The following is a 14,846-nucleotide window of genomic DNA, read 5'->3' on the forward strand; positions in this document are numbered from 1 at the left end:
AGAATGGAAGCTGAAAGATTGTTCAGTGTTTTCTTCAATATAATAACTAGAGAACAGCAAGCAAGGTGATTCAATAGTGACAGAAGGAAATACTTCTTGACTGCTCCACTCTTTCAGTTATGGAACTCCTGGCCGTAGAAAGTTGTGGACACTAAAGGTATGCAGATTCAAAAAGCTAACGAACAAACCCACAGGAGGAAAATACATCAACATCTTAAAGGGATGTGTAGATTACTGGCTGCTGGGAAAGCATTTTGGGGAAATATCGGTATACACTTGCCTGTACTTATTGTCTTCTCCTGCCACATTATACAGTTCCACTAACTGCTATGTCTGGTTTGGTTTTGAGACATTTATTGAAGCAGCTATACTACAAATTTAGAACAGAAAATTCTGGAAGAAATGCTTATTCTTATAGTCTTGAGTCTTTTCTTGAATTTTACCTCAGCTTCATACTTGGCTTCACATGTTAGCACTCAGTGCCTGAGCACCCTTATTGACAGAAGTTTTGTGCAAAAGGATAGCAACAGAACAGCTGTGGGCACCAGGTATGTGTAATTATAAATCTTTATAGAACGCTTCATATGGAATGTCTTTTCTACCTTCTCCTGCCCATTGCATCTGCTTGCTTCCATGGGATGCAACCCATACTTGTCACCTTGGTGTCTATGTTCTCCACTATCATAGCCCTATGCAGGGAGCAGCAGCTGGTTTCACAGACATCCTTGCCTCAAAGATCCTGCTGCAGTAAGGCTCAGGCTGTGTGAGGGAACCACTGCTGCACTGACCATTCATCTTATGACTCCAGTACATAATTTCTGCTTCTTTTCCTGATATAAATCCTGCCACAGATGGATCTTCAATCTGACTTGGCATGACTTTTATATCCGCTTCCCTAATTCCACTCTCTTGATCATCCTCTTCCCTTAAGCCTTATTTCTCACTGCTTCCTAGAGTTGCTGCTGTGCTTTACCATACTCTACCCATGACTCTGCAAGCAGAAATACCTAAAAATAGCTGAAGAAAGTTGTGAGTAGAAGTGGGAGGACACAGTGCATTATGATATTTCCCAGCTTACTCTCTGGGCAGCAGTGGCAGTAATTGTGATTTTTTTATCTCTTTTCAAAGCAGTAGAAAGCATTAGACTCCTGACTTTTTGTTACTCCACTTTGACCAGTTCTTCTGCTTAGACTATCAATTCTTTGCATCAGACTCTCTCAGAACTCCGTAACACTGCTAGCACAAAAGGGTCTTGACATTGGCAAGTGGTGTTGCAATAAAAATGAATTTTGGTAGTCATGGCTATTCTCAGTCTTGATTGTCTGTCCTTCTACTAATCGAATCTGGGTAGGATACTTCAGATCCTGTTCCGCTGTTCTTCATAACCTTCTGGGCTGGGGAAGCAAAATGAGTTATCCAGCAGCAGGCCTAAGGCAAAAACAAGGAAGAATTTTTCACTCAACACATGTTGAGTGGGGAATTTATTGCTACATGATGTGAGCTTTAAATAATGAATGGAATATAGGTCTGTTACCATGGCTAAAAGTGCTCTGGATGTAGTTTCTGCTTGAGGGAAACTGAATACAGAGTTCACTCAATACATTCCTCTTGAAGAATTTTCTGCGGGACAGTGTCACAGGCAGGCTAGTAAGCTAAATGGATCACCGTCCAGACACTGAATGTTGTTCATATGTTCTTACACTAGCATTTCTGTAACTGATTGATTTCTTTTAACATCTTGTCAAGGGGAAAAGGAGATGAAAGAAGGATTGGCTAGTAGAGTAACCTTTAGTAGGACACAGTCTGAATGGCTTGGATGCCAATATAAATGTCAGCCATTAATCTTTTATTACACTGGCTATTCCTAGCATGTAGAGCAGTTAAGCTCATAGATTCATATTGAACCTGTAATATCTGCAATGTGAAGGTGAAAACAAGGAAGCTAGTATTACTTTAGCAAACAATTTGATTACATTAGTAAGTCAAGTTGTTTTCTGGTGAGAAGACCTAGAAGTTCCAAATATGTACATGTTATCTATACTTATTTTCCTACTGTTTAAAAGCATACTAATTAAAACAGCTTTAATGACACAACAACAACTATTATTATTATTATTTACAAATATATGAAATTGTCATGTTAATTTTCCCCCCCAGTGACTATGTCACCACAGATGCTACAGAAGAAGCATGGGGAGAAGGTCCCAGGCTGGACTCAGCAACAGAAGGGAGCTGGAATCAAGAGCCAGGAATGTGTGGATATGAGATGAGGGGCAAAAAGACAGACAAGGTCTGTATTAGATGCTGGCCAGCAAAGAAGAGAGCTGGTCCACATGATCCCACAGTTTTATACCAAGTATGACATATATGGAATGGAATACCCTGTTGATCAGTTTTGTGTCACCTGATCTGTCTGGTGCCTCCTGCAGGTGTGACCTCTTCGTCCCTTTCACTTACAGCACTGCACCGACTCAGGAATGGTCCTGGTTTCTACAGAAATAAGTATAAGCAATGGCCTTTCTGCATACCAGTGCCCTGTGTTATCACTTCTAGAGAGAAACACTCTCTGAAAAACATTCAGTTAACTTTCCGAACATGAAGTTACTTAGATGAGGCTTAGTTGAAAATTTAGAAAACTGATTCTGCTTTAGGTCAAACCAGAACAATCACACATATCTTTGCAAGGGTAGTATTGCACTACAAAGTTTACAGCCTAGGAAGGCATGCAGTTCACTGGAGATAAGAAGACAAAGAAGCAGCCAGACAAAATATTTTTGAGAGGCTCATATTTAAACAGTCATTTACTCACACTGGGGCAGCTGTGCACTATTTCTCCCTGTGAATATTCAGGAAGAAATTATATTCAAGAATGGACTTTTATCAGTCCTGTCAAGGTCTGGGTAAACATCAATAGCACCTTGTGTAAGTACTAATAAAGGTATATGCTAAATCTGAGGTATTCAGCATAGGTTCTTCATGTCAGTGGAGAACCTATGCTGTGTCTTAAATGAGACTGAAAACTTCAGAACAGGGACATATACTGAAGATTTTTGACAGCATCAGAAGATGATTCTCCATTAGGGAAGCCAGAAGAAACCCAGAAAAAAGAACCCAAAGGAAACTGGCATCTTGCCTTTTAGATGGAAGGCATTCAAACTTCAGACAATGGCTCTAACACCTCCCTTGTGATTTTTACCAGCCAAGTAACGATTTGCAGTCACAGCTCAAAACTGCCTGCAGCTCTAAAATGTCATGATGGAGCACTGGCTAATACTAAAGGAAAGATTACAACTGCATTTGTCTCTGCAGGACTGGATTCTGCAACAATGGAAGCAGACACTGTGGTCCAGATTCCAATATCATATGGACTCCTTTCCATTCCAGGGCATAAAACAATGCAAATTAAACACAATGTTCATAAGCAGGATGTGTTCTAGCAACTACACAAAAAGAAGCTATTTTCAGCTTCTGAGTTTCATTTCAACTATTGTTTCAGATGTGAGCTTAGGTAGTATATAAGGTAGTGGAGGTTGGCCTAAAAGTTTTAGAATCCAAAAAGTAAATTCATTTAAAGCTACTCCACACAAAGACAATGAAGAGGAAAGACTGGTCTCCAGACTCTTGTAGCTCAAAAATAGTACAGCTGGAGACCAAAAACCCTAATACCAGTTTGTTCTGTAGAAACTTTTTCTCAAACTCATGACAGCTTGATCAAGTTCTCTCAGTCCCTGGCAAAAATACCTCACTAAGTAAAGACCTAAAAAAAGTATCCTTCTTCCAGTTTTCATTAACTACATATTGGACAGAGTATTCACAAACATTATAAACTAAATCATGTTTGATATTAGACATCAGCAGTGAGGTTAGAAGGGATTTTGAATTCATTTTGAATTACAAAATTGTTCAAGGCTAAAGAAATATTAGAAGCCTCTCATTTCTGTATCTACAAATAAAGCTTTCTATGTTTTCTATAAACATGAAGTGGCATCATTCTTATTAAATGTAAATGACAATTCATCTCTTTGAAAGAAGTAAATATGTCAGCTGTCTCAATAGTAATGATTCATTGTGTTTGCAAGAGCCAACTCTAGATTTCAACCCTCTCCAGGTATATAGAACAGATATTACACTGAGTTCTGACACTAGTCCTATGTTTTGACATACAATCAGCAAACGGTTAATGGCATCAGTGATTAGGGATGCCATGACAGAAGTAGTCCTTGAGCTGTTGCTCAGTAACCACCCTGGAGGCTCTGGTGTTCTGCTCTAATACCAGAACCATTGTTCTGTTTCTCATCAAAACCAGCAAATCTAGATTTACTAGGCATTGTGCTCATCTAGATGTTCTCAATATTGCAATTATGGAAAAGATCTTTGTGTTCAAATGCAGTTCTGACCATTAAAGGCCAGGTATCTTCAGCTGGCAGGGCCTGAGCACAGGGAGGATGCTCTCACCATCTGTCAAGCTTTGAATGCCACACTCATTTCCCAGATGCTTTGGGGCACTGGGAAGGCAATTCTGTGCCAAAGATTTAGCAGGAATTGTATTCTGTTGTTTAGCTGGCTGGCTGATTGGCTTATTACTTCTCCCTTCATATTGCTGTTTCTGATTTAAACAATATGTAGCCATTTTTTCAACAATCTTCAGGTTCATCCTCAAAACTAACCACTTCATAATACAAAACCCCCCTAGCATTTATTCTATACTACAAATGTAAACAGAATTGATAACAATATTCAGAATACCTCTAGCTATAAATAACACATAGAAGTTTTGATACTCTTATGTGAAGGCATCTAAAGTCAACTGTATAAGCTCTGCAAACTGAGTCATTCATCCTAATGGGTTATCCAGTCCACTATAGACATGAGGTCCTTAGAGCTGTGAATTTTTTCATAGGGCCTTTTTTTTTTTTCTACAAACATAAAATCAATACATATATTAATACTACAGAGCAACTTGCAAGAATTGGAACTGTGATATGTCTGAATTTAATAAGTTCAGGAATTGAGAAGTTTTAAGAAAGCCAAAATTAAAATTTGAAAAGAGCTGAAAGTCTATAATTTGACTATACCTTCTAGGCTGTAGTATGGAATATGGAATTTTATGTTACTGTTGTTGAACTTCCAAAATCCCATCTGCGAGATCTAAAATGGAGCCCTGTGCACTAGATCCTGCACTTGACAGCTGTCCGGGTTCAATATACTGACTTACAGGAGTCAAAAGACTGAAGACTGAAAGGCTCCTCAAAGGCACAAGAAAAGGGGATATAGTCAAGATAAAAAAAAGAGAATCCTAGTTGATTGTCCTTCCTGAAACCAATGGTAATTTTGCAATGTACTTGACAGAGACAAGATTTCATCCATGGTCTATATACAGCATCCAGAAACTGAACTTTGAAGACCTGATGTCTTGCCTGTCTCTTGATTGCAGAGCATTAAGTTAGGTGATGTCACTTTCTAATAATTGTGCTGAAGAGTGAAATTTCTGCTTCTTTTATAGATTTGTTAGACTTCTGTTTCTTCTTTTCAAATGTCAATTATCTTCCAGCATCTCAGAAACAAATTAGTTGGTATTTTAAAGGTTTGCTAACAGGAACACCTTAATAAGGAAATTACATAAAAGTACAAGCTCAAGTACTACCTAATCAGTTTGAATCAAGCATATCAGGTTTTGTCCACTCAACGGGAACACTAACATTTGCTCAGCTTGCAACTCTTTCTGTTTACCAGTTTCTGAACGTAATGTACAGATCTCTGCAGAACAGTGTTTGTTCAGTACCTGTGCAAGCACCCACTGCTTGGTTAGATTAAGCTGAGATTTGGCATTCCCAAAGAAAATGTTAGAAAAAGGTATCTTTAATGCTTGGGAGGATTCTGTTTTCTTCTGTTTCAGATCCTCAGCTGTGGAAATTGGTACACTTCTGTTGTCAATGAAGTTTTGACCCAGCCTTGTTTTTTCTTTGTGCGCACCATGTAAGATGAGAAATTCAATTAACAAAAATTGCACTTCTTTCGTCAGCAACCCAATAGCTGTGGGCAAGGCTATCCTGCTCACAAAGGAAACTCAGACAAGCTTTAAACCAGCCTTCTTGGGAGGCAGTCCTGCTGTGGAAGTCCAGATCTTGACAGGCTATATATCCTGGATAAATTGAAAGTCATATTACGTAGGCTAGCAAAGAATTGCCTCTTTCTTTTATTGCAAATAGATCTGGAGAAGACTGGCTTATTTCAGGAGCACGAGAGAAGGTATTTTAATATGCACAACAGTGAAGTTTTAATTTCCAGGGACAACTTTGGTTTCTTCTCACAAAGCTTTCTACGAACAGCCTGTAAACCATTTTGAACTATTAGTCATAAACTTGCATTATCATTTACCCATTTGCCAGTAAAGAAAATCACATTTGAAGTGTTTCTTTATATCTCAATCTACTTATCCTTTCATGCTTTCAGGAAGGCAAATAAGAATCTAATTGTTCTTTTTCTTCTTCCTAATCAAATCTGTATTTCTTCTTTAAGTCACCTCAGTGTTTTCAGAATGGTCTGTTTGTTTTTTCTCCAAGATAATGTTGTCTTGGATCATGTATTATATTATATGTCAACCTTCTTCCTTCTCTTTTCCCTGTGCCTTATTCACCTCCAGTTTTCAGTGGTATTTTTCTCAGCTCTGATACTCTTACTCCCTTCTTCCATTACTGATAATGTGAAATTTCTTCCTACCTGTTGTTTCACATATTTGTTCTTGGCACTAGCAAGTTCTTCTCACTTTGATATCATTGTTTCCACTTCTAAATTCCCCTCTGAGGGCTGCCAACTGGCTATTATTTCCTTAGTAAACAGCAGAACTACTAGATCTAACACACAAATACAGGATAATGGAGAACAGCCATTGTTCTTAGGTGACCAATCTGAATTTCTGTAGTGGTAACTGTATCTTCCCACATTTATGGAGCAGATCACCTTGAGTGCCATCATCAGACAAGGTGAATGCTGAGGTACTCAACAACATTTTGCCTCAGCATTCACTGATAACCACTCTCCTCACCCCTCCTGGGTCATGGGACAATGAGATGGTGACCGGGGGATGGGGGTATAGCTCCTCCGTCTGTGGGGAAAGGTCAGGTTCGTGACCACCCAAGGAAGCTGAACATATATAAGCCCATGGGACCCGATGAGATGCATCCCAGAGTCCTGAGGGAACTGGCAGGTGTGATTCAAGACTGCCAGCACAGTTTCAGCAAGGGCAAGTGCTGCCTGACCAAGCCTATGGCTTTGTATGATGGAGGAACCACATCAGTGGACATGGGAAAAACAACGGATGTGATCTATCTGGACTTCTGTAAAGCCTTCGACACAGTCCCCTACAACATCCTTATCTCTAAATTGGAGATATGGCTGGACTGTTTGGTGAATATGGAATTGGTTGGATGGTCACATTCAGAAAGTAGTGGTCAAAGGCTCGATGTCCAGATGGAGATCTGTGACAAGTGGTGTCCCTCAGGGGCCTGTACTGGGACCAATCCTGTTTAATATTACCCTTGATGATATAGACAGAAAGATCACCCTCAGCAAGTCTGCAGATGCCACTGTGCTGAGTGGTGCAGCTGTCACATCAGAAGGATGGGACATCATCCAACAAGCGCTGGACAAGTGGGCCTGCGTGAACCTCATGAGGTTCAACAAGGCCAAGTATAAGGTCCTACACCTGGGTCAGGGCAATCCAAGGTTTCAATACAGAATAGGGGATGATGTGATTGAGAGCAGCCCTGGAGGGAAGGACTTGGGGGTGCTCGTTGATGAGAATCATAGAATCATAGAATCATAGAATCATAGACTAGTTAGGGTTGTGGGGACCTTAAAGATCATCTAGTTCCAACCCCTCCGCCATAGACAGGGACATCCCACTAGATCAGGCTGCTCAAGGCCCCATCCAGCCTGGCCTTGAACCCCTCCAGGGATGAGGCATCCACAACTTCCATGGGCAACCTGTGCCAGTGTGTCACCACTCTCTCGGGGAACAAATTCTTCCTAATGTCCAGTCTAAATCTGCCCCTCTCTGGTTTATACCTGTTCCCTCTCATCCTATCACCACAAGACTTTATGAATAGTCCCTCTCCAGCTTTCCTGTAGCCCCTTTCAGGTACTGGAAGGTCGGTATACGACCTCCTCTGAGCCTTCCCTTCTGCAGGCTGAACAAGCTCAACTCTCTCAGCCTGTCCTCATATGGGAAGGTGCTCCAGCCCTCCGATCATCTTTGTAGCCCTCCTCTGGACCTGTTCCAACAGCTCCATAGCCTTCTCACCTTAAGGATTCCAGAACTGGACACAGTATTCCAGATGAGGTCTCACAAGAGAGGAATAGAGAGGCAGAATCACTTCCCTCGCCCTGCTGGCCACGCTTCTTTTGATGCAGCCCAGGATACGGTTGGCCTTCTGGGCTGCGAGCACACATTGCCGGCTCATGTTGAGCTTCCTATCAATCAGCACCCCCAAGTCCTTCTCTGCAGGGCTGCTCTCGAATCTCTCCCATCGTGTACTGAAAAAGGGGATTGCCCCTACCCAGGTGCAGGACGTTACACTTGGCCTTGTTGAACCTCATGAGGTTCTCACAGGCCCACTTCTCCAGTCTGTCCAGGTCCCTCTGGATGACATTCTGTCCTTCCGGTGTGGCAACTACATCATTCAGCTTGGTGTCATCCACAAACTTGCTGAGGGTGCACTCAATCTCGCTGTCAATATCATTGATAAAGATATTAAACAGCATCGGTCCCAGTAGAGACCTCTGAGGGACACAACTCATCACCGATCTCCATCTGGACTTTGAGCCATTGACCATTACTCTTTGAATAAAATCATCCAACCAGTTTCTTATCCACCTTACCGTCCACCCATCAAATCCATATCTCTCCAATTTAGAGAGAGGGATGTTGTGGGGGACCGTGTCAAAGGCTTTACAGAAATCCAGATAGATCACATCCATCGCTTTACCCAAGTCCACTGCTGTGGTTACCCCATCATAGAAAGCCACTAAGTTGGTCATACAGGATTTGCTCCCGGTGAAGCCATGCTGGCTGCCGTTAATCACCTCCCTGTCCTCCATGTGCTTTAGCATAACTTCTAGGAGGATCTGTTCCATGATCTTTCCAGGTACAGGCAAGTCTGACAGGCCGGTAGTTCTCAGGGTCATCTTTTCTACCCTATTTAAAAATGGGCACAACATTACCCTTCTTCCAGTCACCAGGGACTTCTCCTGATTGCCATGACTTTTCAAATATCATGGAGAGTGGCTTGGCCACCACACCTGCCAGTTCCCTCAGGACTCTGGGATGCATCTCATTGGGTCCCATGGACTTATATATGTTCAGCTTCCTTGGGTGGTCACGAACCTGACCTTTCCCCACAGACGGAGGGGCTATATCCCCCGGGTCACCATCTCATTGTCCCATGACCCAGGAGGGGTGAGGAGAGCGGTTATCAGTGAAGACTGAGGCAAAAATGTTGTTGAGTACCTCAGCATTCACCTTGTCTGATGATGGCACTCAAGATGATCTGCTCCATAAATGTGGGAAGAGACAGCAGTGTGCTTAGGTGGCTAAGAAGGCCAATGGCACCCGGGCCTGCATCAGGAACAGTATGGCCAGCAGGACTAGGGAAGTGATCCTTCCCTTGTACTTGGTGCTGATGAGGCTGCAGCTCAAATACAGTGTTCAGTTTGGGGCCCTTCAATACAAGAAGGGCATAGAGATGATGGAGCTTATCAAGATAAGCATAACAAAGCTGGTGAAGGGTTTAGCAGCCAAGAGGGCTAGGGCTGCTTGGTCGGAGAAAGAAAAGGAAACCATGGGGAGACCTTAAGGCTCTCTACAACCACCTAAAAGGAGGTGGTAGCAAGGTCGGCGTTGGTCTGTTCTCCCTGGTAGCTAGTGACAGGACAAAGGGAAATGGTCTTAAGAGGTGCTGAGGGAGATTAGGTTGGATATTAGGAGGACTTTCTTTACTGAAGGGGTTGTCAAGCATTGGAATAGGCTGCCCAGGGAGGTGGTTGAGTCACCATACCTGGAGGTGTTTAAAAGATGAGTAGATGTCCTACTTAGGAACATGGTCTAGTGTTGGACTTAGCAGTGCTGGATTGACAGTTGAACTTGATGATCTTAAAGATCTTCTCCAACTGAAACCATTCTGTGATTCTCTGTCTTCTCTCACTTAGCATCATTTTCTCACTTTGCATTTGATGAATTCTACTTTCATAGTCTCCTGAACCAGTCTTTTGCAGTCACCTCTCCAACAGTTCCGCTGCTCACAAATCTGACTCTCCTCATTCTTTCTGTTCTGTTTTATAGAGGTTCCTATATGCATTCCTAAGTGTTTGACAGCTTTTATCCTCTTTACCACACATCCATCCATCCATCCACCCACTCACTCACCGACCCATTCACCTCTTCTTCCCACTCTCAATTTTTGCTCACGCTTTACCAGCAATGGCTTGAGGATGGCAGATCCCCTTAGTTTTGGCAGCAGCCCTCCACTCTCTCCAGTCACAGAAATGCAGATGAGACTGACTGCATTAAGGTAGGAAGAGAGTATGTTCCAAAACTGGCAAAAGCAGTGACAGCTACGCTTATGAAGCTGTCTCACAGAATCACAGAATCACCAGGTTGGAAAGGACCCATTGGATCATCGAGTCCAACCATTCCTAGCACTCCCTAAACCATGTCCCTCAGGACTTCATCCACCCGTTCCTTAAACACCTCCAGGGAAGGCGACTCGACCACCTCCCTGGGCAGCCTGTTCCAGTACCCAATGACTCTTACTGTCAAGAATTTTTTTCTGATATCCAACCTGAACCTCCCCTGACGGAGCTTCAGGCCATTCCCTCTAGTCCTGTCCCCTGTCACTTGGGAGAAGAGGCCAGCTCCCTCCTCTCCACAACCTCCTTTTAGGTAGTTGTAGAGAGTAATAAGGTCTCCCCTCAGCCTCCTCTTCTCCAGGGTAAACAACCCCAGCTCTCTTAGCCGCTCCTCGTAAGACTTGTTCTCCAGCCCCACGTCTCTTAACATTTCCTTAGGGACCGCTAAACTGCAAGGCAGAAATCCCAGAAATATGACACTATACTTCCTTCTTCTCTATATTGTTTAGTTTGTCATAAGATCCAAATGATACTGTCTAATGCTGTAAAACAATCTGAAACTTTAATGGAAAATACTGGGCATAACTCTAGGTGCAATAATAAAAACTGAATATGAATCTTTGGTGCAATAAAAGAAGTATGACTGCAGAATTGCAATAAGCAGATAAGGAATGCAAGAACTGATTTGTGTTATGGTCTCCACATCAAACTTCTGATACTCATTATTTTCATTCAGACAGTCTGCAATGGAACAGTACCAAGTATCTGTGAAGGTGAAAGTAGTATTCAAGAAAAAGGTAAGTATTGTCAACTACTTTAAATGAAGAACTGCTAAAAGAGCAGCTGAAACATCCCAAAGTCACAAAGGCTATGCCTACATTAGCAGGCAATATAAGAGAATCTGTAGATCAAAGCAGTTGGTTTTGAGACCCCTACATTTCAGCCATCTGCTTTTAGGGGAACCAGACTAAGATCTTTTTTGTCACCTAGAATGACAGCAGTCATGAATACACTTTGAAGCTGTCTGAAGGACCAGCTCTTGGTGTTGGTATCTCTTAGGGACTGTTGTGCATTTGGCATGCTGGAGTGAAATTTCTACTTTAATTTCCACTGAATAGAGCCTTGTTCTTATTCACCAAAACTGCTAAATGAACTAATATTTAACAAATTTTAATCTCTAGCAAATTGTATTCACTTGACTTTCAGCAATGGAGTTTTGATATAAATTGTGGTCAGACACAATTATCGTAAAAGAAAATGTCCATCATTAAAGCTCAGTATCTAGACCCTCAAGCAAGCACATCTGAAACAGAATACTAAAGGAACCCTTTGCAACTCTGACAACTATACAGAAATTCCAAGGTTTTAATTTTTAAAGATTGGCGCAAATCCACTGGCTATATATCTGAAAGACTTTTAAAGTGTCTAAAACTTATTCAGTTTCACTGTAAGAGCCCACAGAAAAGCAAGGGGATTGTAATGTTAGCATTACAGCATCTTGTTAAATGCTGTTTGTCTTTCACACACTGCAAAGTCTGCTGTTTCTGAGTAGCATGGCATATTTATCCTCATTCATTCACACATGATCATCCACTTTGAGGCACATGAGACAATTTACACATAAATACATAGAAAATCAATGTGATGCTTGGCAGCAATAGCTCCACTTACACAATCCCTGCGGAAAGAAAGTTCATCTGGAAGAAGTGTGGAAAAGGCAATGCAATTATCATAGTATTTTAAATTATTCACAGTATTGTGTAAATCAATTAGGTTATACTATACTGCAAAAAAGAATTGTTTTTGTAAGGCCTTATTTTAGACAAAGATAGATAAGAAAGATTTTATGCAAGATAAAAATCATAACTGGAACTATAGTGATTCTCTGCTTTTGTGTTTTTGAACCAGCATAAATTGTATTCTTCCTCAAAGCTTTTTTTTTTTTTTTTTTGCCAGGATATGTGCCAATGGAAAGTCTGATTAACTTTAAAAAGCAAATAACTTTATGCGGCTGTTAGTGAGATTCACTGGCCAGTTTTTAAGAAAGTTTTGTGAAATTTTGGGAGCTGAAAGGTAATCATTATTTTTTAAAAGTTCTAATTAAGATGTCAGACTGGGCATTGGCATGTATTTTGAATCCCATATAATTTGATTATGTTGGCCTGTTTAGATAAATTGCTTTGGAAAGAAAAATACACCAGCTACTTAAAATGTCCAGGAGGCCCAGGCTTCATTCCAGTGTTTCAAGCAATGACTGAAGCAACAGCCGTTTGTAACTAAGAGCCAATCCAGTGATAGACATCCAAGTGTCATAGTCTGATACAAAGAATGATACAACCACTTGGATCACCATCACTAATAGAATAAACAGTACAAAGTGTTATTTAAGCACAAATGCTCAGCTTTTTTTCGCCTTTGAACTGCAGACCTTTGGAGACTATCACCAGAGGAAATGAACACCCAAAGTTTGAAACATCTGAAGCTGAGACAGCGTCTAACATAAACCCCTGGGATTATTTGGGTTTGTTTAGTTAGTGTGATTTCCTTTCAGTGGATGTACTAAATCTGTGTGACAAACCCAGGATTTAGAACATATTAATACTGTGCTGTCAGTAACCTGAGACTCTAAAATCCATAGTACTCCTCTTGAAAATTCAAAATACCTATCATTATGTATATAGACAGTTTATCAGTTTCCACAACAACGAACTGAGCAATCTGTTGCCTTTTCCTTTTATCAGCAGGGAGTGTCAGGAGTGGAAAGGTTTAGAAAAGCGTGCTTGATTTCCAGAGGAAGTAGCTTGGTACTTTCTTGCCCTTGCATCCTTATTTTAGGGTAAATTTAGGCATGGATTGCTCTCCCAAGAGAAGGCAGATGAGCTTCTTGGTAATCTATCCCAATGGGACATTTTTGGTGCTCTCAGCAGCTTTTCTTCTCTGATCAGTGATTTTGTCTGCTGCTCCCGTGCAAAGGGCAGGATTTAAGCACCCAGTAGTGCTTTAGTTTCACTTGTGTTTTAGGATTTTTTTGCCATTGATTCCAACCCAGGTTTCTGCTGTGTGCGTCTCACGTGACACAACTACAGCTCAGTTTGAGGGGCTGAGGACAATTGTGAAGATGAATAGAACAGATGAAACAAATGTTTCTCTTTGAGCTGGGGGCCCAGCAAACACAGTAGGGCTCTAGGGCACTTTGGCATAGCAGCAGGGGTGTGGTGCCTCCCCAGGTCCCATTCCTGTTCCCAGGCCGTATTGCAGATTATGCTCTGAACTCTCTCCAGGGTAGCAGGACATCCGACTACAGTAATGCCAGGCAGCCCCAAGGAGGATAACAAAGGTAGTTGCTCTTACTTGAGCAGATCTTGGTAGTTACTTTGTTTGTTTGCTTGTTATTGCTGTTGTTAAGAGGGAGAGAACCTTTTCCTAGCCAGAAGGTGAACAAAACTTAGAAATTATTTTGCATGTCTTTACAGCCAAACAGCTCTAATACTGCCTAAAAACTTTGTTGGGAGGGATAACTTACACTCAAATTCCATCCCCCCCGTTTGCATCTGAGTTTCCAGAGCTTAATGAATCAAAGGTATGTTGAAATTCAACCTACTGTTCTTCTCTTCCGTTCTTCAAAAATAACAGGGAGGAAAAGACAATAAATCTGAGAAAGTTCCAACAGCCATTAATTTTATGCTGGTACCTGATACTAAATCAACCCAACTTCCAATTCATTAATCAGGTTTAAAGCAACAGGAACAAAGTGTTATGGCACAAAACTAGATTAATCCCAAAGCCTTGGGGAACAGCAGTGCACATGATGGGCATGTATAGGAACTCCCAGCCAGGGCAGCAGGCAAATTATTTGAAACGTTAGACGCAGGGTAGGTCCTGGCATGCTGAACTTTCCCAGCATGTTATTTTTTATAATTAAAATTAAATTCATCAGATGTTTTTTCTTTCCTTAAATAGCAAAGAAGATTGGGAGCAGGATTGATGTTTCCTGACAGCTGTAACCAGTCTCAGACTCCTGCCTTTTGAAGTAATTTTTTTCTTTCATGACTTGTGTGTTTTCTTTCAAGTTCTTCCTGTGCTGATTTACTCCCAATTCCCCTAACTGATACCTAACTCTCCCCTGTGGTTGGCATGGCTGTGTCCCCAATTGCTCACTCACACAGACTTAAAATTAGCAATGCAAAATCTACAGAGGTAATTCAAACCTCTTGCCAGTT

The sequence above is a fragment of the Cuculus canorus genome, chromosome 5 (genome assembly GCF_017976375.1).
Source record: "Cuculus canorus isolate bCucCan1 chromosome 5, bCucCan1.pri, whole genome shotgun sequence".
Taxonomy (NCBI): domain Eukaryota; kingdom Metazoa; phylum Chordata; class Aves; order Cuculiformes; family Cuculidae; genus Cuculus; species Cuculus canorus.